Source organism: Hemitrygon akajei, chromosome 22 (genome assembly GCF_048418815.1).
Source record: "Hemitrygon akajei chromosome 22, sHemAka1.3, whole genome shotgun sequence".
Classification (NCBI taxonomy): domain Eukaryota; kingdom Metazoa; phylum Chordata; class Chondrichthyes; order Myliobatiformes; family Dasyatidae; genus Hemitrygon; species Hemitrygon akajei.
This window is the reverse complement of record NC_133145.1, coordinates 70,487-78,713: the sequence shown is the minus strand read 5'-3', so window position 1 is coordinate 78,713 and position 8,227 is coordinate 70,487.

Genomic DNA, 8,227 nt, shown 5'->3' with positions numbered 1-8,227 from the left:
TTGATGAGGGTAAGGCAGTGGATGTAGTCTATATGGACTTCAGCAAGGCCTTTGACAAAGTTCCACATGGAAGGTTAGTTAAGAAGGTTCAGTCGTTAGGTATTAATGCTGGACTAATAAAATGGATTCAACAGTGGCTAGATGGGAGATGCCAGAGAGTAGTGGTGGATAATTGTTTATCGGGATGGAGGCCGGTGACTAGCGGGGTGCCTCAGGGATCTGTTTTGGGCCCAATGTTGTTTGTAATATAGATAAATGATCTGGATGATGGGGTGGTAAATTGGATTAGTAAGTATGCTGATGATACTAAGGTAGGAGGTGTTGTGGATAATGAGGTGGGTTTTCAAAGCTTGCAGGGAGATTTATGCCGGTTAGAAGAATGGGCTGAACGTTGGCAGATGGAGTTTAATGCTGAGAAGTGTGAGGTTCTACATTTTGGCAGGAATGATCCAAATAGAACATACAGGGTAAATGGTAGGGCATTGAGGAATGCAGTGGAACAGAGAGATCTAGGAATAACAGTACATAGTTCCCTGAAGGTGGAGTCTCATGTAGATAGGGTGGTGAAGAAGGCTTTTGGAACGCTGGCCTTTATAAATCAGAGCATTGAGTACAGAAGTTGGGATGTAATGTTAAAATTGTACAAGGCATTGGTAAGGCCAAATTTGGAATATTGTGTACAGTTCTGGTCACCGAATTATAGGAAAGATATCAATAAATTAGAGAGAGTGCAGAAACGATTTACTAGGATGTTACCTGGGTTTCAGCACTTAAGTTACAGAGAAAGGTTGAACAAGTTAGGTCTCTATTCATTGGAGCGTAGAAGGTTGAGGAGGGATTCGATCGAGGTATTTAAAATGTTGAGAGGGATAGATAGAGTTGACGTGAATAGGCTGTTTCCATTGAGAGTAGGGGAGATTCAAACGAGAGGACATGATTTGAGAGTTAGGGGGCAAAAGTTTAAGGGAAACACAAGGGGGTATTTCTTTACTCAGAGAGTGATAGCTGTGTGGAATGAGCTTCCTGTAGAAGTAGTAGAGGCCAGTTCAGTTGTGTCATTTAAGGTAAAATTGGATAGGTATATGGACAGGAAAGGAGTGGAGGGTTATGGGCTGAGTGCGGGTAGGTGGGACTAGGTGAGATTAAGAGTTCGGTACGGACTAGGAGGGCCGGAATGGCCTGTTTCCGTGCTGTGATTGTTATATGGTGTTATATGGTTAATAATTAATAAACAAGACAATAGGTACAGTAAAGGGCAAATTACAATACAATAATAAATAATGTAAATGTAAACAATGTTTTAGCAGGAATTGAGAAAGAATGAGCAAAAATTGCAAAGGGAGTGGAGTGGTGGGTTGGGTCAGAATAGACTCGGGGAATTGGGGAGTTTAATGGCTTGGGGGAAGAAACTGTTACAGTCTGGTCTTAAGAGCCAAAATGCTTCAGTACCTTTTGCCAGATGGCAGGAGGGAGAAGAGTTTGTGTGAGGGGTGCGTAAGGTCCTTCACAATGCTGTTGGCTCTGCAGATGCAGCGTGTGGTGTAAACGTCTGTAATGGCAGGAAGAGAGACCCTGATGATCCCTTCAGCTGAGCTCACTATCTGCTGCAGGGTCTTATGATCCGAGGCAATTCAATTTCCAAACCAGGCAGTGATGCAGCTGCTCAGGATGCTCTCAATACAACCTCTGTAGAATGTGATGAGGATGGGGGGGTGGGAGATGGACTTTTCTCAGCCTTCGCAGAAAGTAGAGACACTTTTGGGCTTTCTTGGCTGTGGAGCTGGTGTTGAGGGACCAGGTGAGATTCTCTGCCAAGTGAACACCAAGAAATTTGGTGCTCTTAATGATCTCTACAACCTCGGAGAACATGAAACTGTAGATGCTGGAATCCAGAGCAACACACAAAGTACTGGAAGAGCCCAGCAGGCTTTTCCTCACATACAGAAGTATTGCATTAATTTCTGATCTCATCATAATAGGAAGGATGTGGTTTTATGTACATCGGGATCTTGGGGTCCAAGTCCTCTGAAAGCGGCTGCACAATTCAATCGGGTAGCAAAGAAAGTATATCAAAGCAAGTATTAAAGTGTTAAAGAATCAAGGAAATACTCTGCAGCTTTATTAAGCTACTTGGAAAGGATCTGGAGTATTGCATTTCTAGGAAGGCTTTGAAGAAGTTTATGAACAGAGCAATGCAGCACAGGAACAGGCCCTTTGGCCCACAATGTTGTGCCAGATCAGCTAAAAAGTAAATCAAAAAACCCATAAACTAATCCCTTAAAAGTCTCTATTTGCCTCTAACAGACAGTGCATTCCAGACATCCATGACAATGAATAAAAAAGTTACCCCTCACATCCCCTTTGAACCTATTCCCTCTCAGCTTCAATGCATGCCCTCTGGTATGAGATATTTCTACCCTGTCTACTGTATCTATGCCTCTCATAATCTTATAAAACTCTTATCAGATCTTCCCCCAGCCTCCTCTGCTCCACAGAAAACAATGAAAGTTCATCTAGCCTCTCATGATAGCATGTGCTCTCTAAACCAGACAGTATCGTGGCAAACCTCTTCTCCACCTTCTCCAAAGTCTCAACCTCCTTCCTACAGTGGGATGACCAGATGGTATGCAATACTCCCAGATGTGGCCTAACCAGAGTTTTATAAAGTTGCAACATGACCTCTTGGTTTTTGAACTGAATGCCTTGACTAATTAAAGCAAGCACTCCATATAGTTTTCTTAACCACCCTATTGACCTGTGTAGCTACTTTCAAGGAGCTATGAACTTGGACCCTAAGATATCTCTGATCTGTTAAGTTTCTTGCCTTTAACAGTGTACTATCTTGTCACATTTGCCCTGCCAAGGTGCAACACCTTATGTTTATCTGGGTTAAGCTCCATCTGTCATTTCTCTGCCCATATCTGCAACTGATCTATATTGTACGATATTCTTTGACAGTATTGTGGTGAACTATTGCCGCAGACAGTGAGGAGACAGGCAGAGGCAAGGCTGGTTTGGAGGATCAGTAATGCAGGGGCATTGCTAGGCACAACTTGTTTAAGCCACCATGTTCACGGATGGATTTCATATTGCTCCTGGAAATGGAGAGGAGTCAATGTGGAAGAGTATTTTATGGTCCTGATGACGTACGGTGACAGTTAAGTCTGAAAAGTTATATCCACTTGCTTCATAGAAAGTGCACACAATACAAAGTAATTCTTCCAGAGCAAAATGCATACATTTCTAATTTACTCCAAAATACAATGTGGTAATTCCTTCTAAATATTTTTATTGTCGAACATTTTTTCTACTAAATATTTTATCCTATGGGGTAGAATGTTTTTGAACCAGTTATTTTCATGTACACCTTCTACCATAGATGTTACTTTCAGTTTTATTACAAATTTCACAAAAGCATTACAAGTGTTAACAGAGCAAAAGGCCTACATTGAAGCATTCCTGAAAAATGTTGTGTGGTAAGTGGTTGTAAACAATTTTATTTTATGTATTCTATAATAAAAATAAAAATATATACAGAATAGAAAATAATGCTTCCAGACCAAAACCATATATTTCTATTTTGCTCAAAAAATGCAGAAGGGTATCTTATTTTAAACACTTTTATTTTATATATCCTATGACGGAGAGTGGCTTGGAACCAGTATTATGTGAGTACTGCCTAAACTATAGAAGTTACATTCAGTTGTATGACAAATTGCACAGAAGCAATACAAGTGTTAACAGAGCAAAAGGCATATATTGCCACTTTCCATAGAAATAGTCTGTGTTAAGTTGTGTAAACAATTTTATTTAATGTAGTCTATTGTCCTGATAACTGTACAAGGATTTGGATTACAAAGGCACTCTAGGATGAAAGGTTATATGCACATGCATAACAAAAAAAAATACAGAACAGATAGTAATGCTTCTAGGCCAAAACACTTACATTTCTTTTTTTTCCCAAAAATACTGATGGCAACTTGTTGAAAACATTTTTATTTTATGTGTAACACTTACCCAACAGGCTGGTATATGTCTAGGGGAAAAAGAGATCCAGCCACACACCAACCCACCTCCCGTACACGCAGGTGCTGTGAGAATCGCGTTTATGCCTCGCGCCCGCCAACAGTATCAAACCCACAACAAATACCGCTATGACATACACTTTATAGAATTTACTAACATTAACTAAAGAAGTATTAGGCAATACAATATATATATACAAGGAAAGAAAAAAACAAAAGGCGCCAACTTATCAAAGTTCAGTCAGTGTAGTGCACATCGTAGGAGCTCAATCAACGAATCATCCGACAGCCACGTCGTCACCCCTGGGACCACCCGGTGGTCTTACCGTCCAGCGCCCGTCCACCTTCCTCGTCCGTCTCTCCTCCCAACTCCCTTCACCCCCAAGCCCGCGCAACCCCTCCCCCAAGTTCCCAGCCTCACAAAACACAATAACATTCCCCATTGATTAACAAATGAATACAATTACCAAAGCAGCCATTCTAAAGCGAAACAACGGCGAGAGAAACATTTAACAGACAAAGAAACATTCCTACTCGTAACAAACCAAAGAAGCCCTTTTTAGTAACATACACAGGACATTGTACATTCTCTCCCCACCAGCAAATGTCATGCCCTCATGGCATTACTAGAGTTCCCCAAAGCTTCTTGCAACACACAAAACCCCACCCTGGTGCAGAAAGCAGTGACATAACGACCCAGAACAGTAGACATCACACTCGGTTCTCCTGGTACCACATATGTCAACCGCTCCGGGGGGGCGCCTAATCCTCTGAGATCTCCATACCCCTTCTGCCCCACTGGGCTCCCTCTCCACCTGCGAACCCACTGTCTCGGACACCCCAGGTCTTCCTGACAGACCCTCACCCCCTTCCTCACGGGGGTCCTCCCTCACCTGAGATCTCTCCGGCTCACGCTCGGGCTCCACCCTCTCTCCCACCACTGTTGGCTGCCTCTCCATCTGACCCTCAAGACCTTCCCTCCTCTCACCCAATTCAGTATGGGAAGGGCCAGGAGCCTCCTCTCCTGGTACTGAAGCACCAGCGAATGGGAACAGGGGCCACTCATCTGAGTCGTCCTCTTCTAAATCAGTAGCCATTTCCGGCCGAGGGACCCGTTCCCACTCTTCAGCAGCAGGCTCTTCCCTTTCCCTTGCAGAGTCCTTGTACTAGGCGTAATCTCCCACTCTGGCTCCGTATCCACCCGCACCGCTTGACCCAGCGGCAGCAGGTGATTCCGATGGAGTACCTTGATAGGCTCTTTCCCATCCTCAGGTTTCACCCGGTAAACTGGCAGGTTCGGCATCTGGCTCTCTATTACATAGGGGCTGGCCGCCCATCGATCTGCCAACTTGTGCTTACCAGGGAGTCCCAAATTCCGTAAAAGGACCCGGTTGCCCGGCAATAATTGAACAAACTTCACCTTTCCATCATACCGCATCTTATTCCTCTGATTTTGTTTGGTAGCCGCCGCCTCGGCCAACTCGTACGCCCGCTGTAACTCCCTCTTCATGTCGGACACATACTTTAGATGGGACTTCCCGGGTAATTCACCCACTTCACCCCCAAAACACAAGTCAATGGGCATCCTCACTTCCCGCCCAAACATCAGATAATAGGGTGAATATCCGGTAGCATCATTGCGAGTACAATTGTAACAGTGAACCAATTGCCCAATATGACGACTCCACCTGCTTTTCTGCCCAATCTCCAGCGTCCCGAGCATATCCAACAGGGTCCGGTTGAACCTCTCTGGCTGCGGATCTCCCTGTGGGTGATACGGGGTAGTCCTGGATTTCTCAATCCCAAGCATAGTCAGTAATTCATGGATAAGGCGGCTCTCAAAGTCCCGCCCCGATCGCTATGGATTCGCCTGGGAAGGCCGTAATGAACAAAATACTTCTCCCATAACACCTTCGCCACTGTCGTCGCCCTCTGATCCTTAGTGGGAAATGCCTGAGCATAGCGAGTGTAATGATCGGTGATGACTAAGACATTCGCGGTGTTGCTGGTGTCAGGCTCAATCGACAGAAAATCCATACATACCAGGTCCAGAGGTCCCGCACTCTGCAAGTGCGACAGTGGAGCTGCCGACGCTGGCAGGGTCTTCCTCCGGATGCAACGACTGCAGCCCCTACAGTATTCTTCGACTTCCCCCCTCATCCGGGGCCAGTAGAACCGGTCTTTGAGTAATCCATAGGTCTTTTCCACCCCCAAGTGTCCAGAATCATCATGTAGGGCCTGGAGTACAGCCTGCCGATACTCCTCCGGCAGGACCAGTTGCCAACAGTGGGGTTGGTCCGGAGGCGCCGTTACCCGGTACAAGATTTGGTTCTTTAACTTCAACCGAGACCACTCCTTCAACAACAGGTGCACGATTGGGTGTTTCGCCTTCTCAGCCAACGCCCCATCCCCCCTCTCGACCGCTCTCCACACTGTGCCAATGCCCGGGTCATTTTGCTGAGCAGCTGCCACTTCCCCCGGACTCAGTTCCGGCAACTGTTTAGTCCGCAGTGCGGTCAGGTCACAGTAAGCTAGGGGTATGGCATCGTCAAAACCCCCCAAATGGTCCACGGCTCGTTCCAGCCTCCCTCTTCCCTCGGCCTTCACGGTGATAGCAAACTGACACATCGCCTTCACTCCAGGGGCAGGGACACTCTCCCACTCCTTGTCCCTCTCCTGTTCCCCCGGCTCCCGACGAGACAAAGCATCCGCATCGACATTTTTGCTTCCAGGCCGGTACCTCAGGCTGAAATCATATACCGACAAGACCGCCAGCCACCGATGTCCTGTGGCATCCAGCTTCGCCGAAGTCAAAATATAAGTGAGAGGATTGTTATCCGTTCGCACCTCAAACTTGGCTCCGTACAGGTAATCGCCCAACTTGTCCACCACCGCCCACTTCAGCGCCAGGAACTCCAACTTGTGAGTGGGATAGTTTCTCTCCGATGGCGACAAGCTTCGGCTGACAAAGGCTACCGGCCTCAATGCTTTGCTATGCTCCTGGTACAGAACAGCCCCGAGACCCTCTCGACTGGCATCCGTGTGCAGCACATATGGCTTCTGGGGATCGGCAAAAGCCAACACCGGGGCCTGGGTCAGTGCCCTTTTCAAAGATCGGAACGCCTCTTCACATTGATCATCCCAGCTCGAGCCAAAAGGTTCCGCCAGGTTCCAGTATCCTCCAGCGTCCTGCCTCTGGTCCCCCATCCTTTTCTTTCCCACCAGGGGACAGCCACACAACAGCTGAGTCAACGGGTGACACACTTTGGCGTATCCTTTCACAAATCGCCGGTAATACCCACAGAACCCCAAAAATGAGCGCAGAGCGCCCACTTTCTGGGGTCTCGGCCAGGTGGTCACGGCCTCTATCTTGGTTGGATCAGTAGCCACTCCCTCTCGCGAAATGATATGGCCAACGTAGCTAACCAACGACTTGCAGAACTGGCATTTGTCCAGGGAAAGCTTCAACCCTTCTTCATTAAGCCGGCCCAACACCTTCAACAGCCTCTCCTCATGTTCCTCCAAAGTCGATCCAAACACTATCAAATCGTCCAGGTACACCAGCACCTCTAACAGATTCATATCCCCCACAGTTCTCTCCATGAGCCTCTGGAAGGTGGCTGGGGCTCCCGATATGCCTTGGGGCATTCGTTCGAACTGAAAGAACCCCAGCAGGCAGATAAAAGCGGTCTTCTCTTTATCGCCTGGACTCATCGGGATCTGGTGATACCCACTTCTTAAATCCAGCACACTGAACCACTTAGCACCGCTCAGGCAGGCCAGTGCATCCTCGACTCTTGGGACAGTATATTGATCAGGGACAGTTCGCCGATTCAACGTCCTGTAGTCAACACACATGCGCACTCGCCCATTCTTCTTCCGTGCCACCACTATTGGGGACGCATAAGGACTTCGGGGCTCAGCTATGATTTCGGCTTCCTTCAACTTGCACAAGTGCTGCCGCACGTCCTCAACATCTGCCGGAGCCAGCCGCCGGGATCTCTCTCTGAACGGGGTGTCCTCCGTCACCCGAATGGTGTGGCGAGTGCTTTTGGAGCAGCCAACATCAAACTCGCCCCGAGAAAAAACAGCTTCCATCTTCAGCATCTTCTCCACTAGCCTGTGTTTCCACTCCGGCGACACAGGGGAATCTCCGAAGTTAAAGACTTCAGCGGTCAGCTCCCTTCGCTGCTCCGATCCCT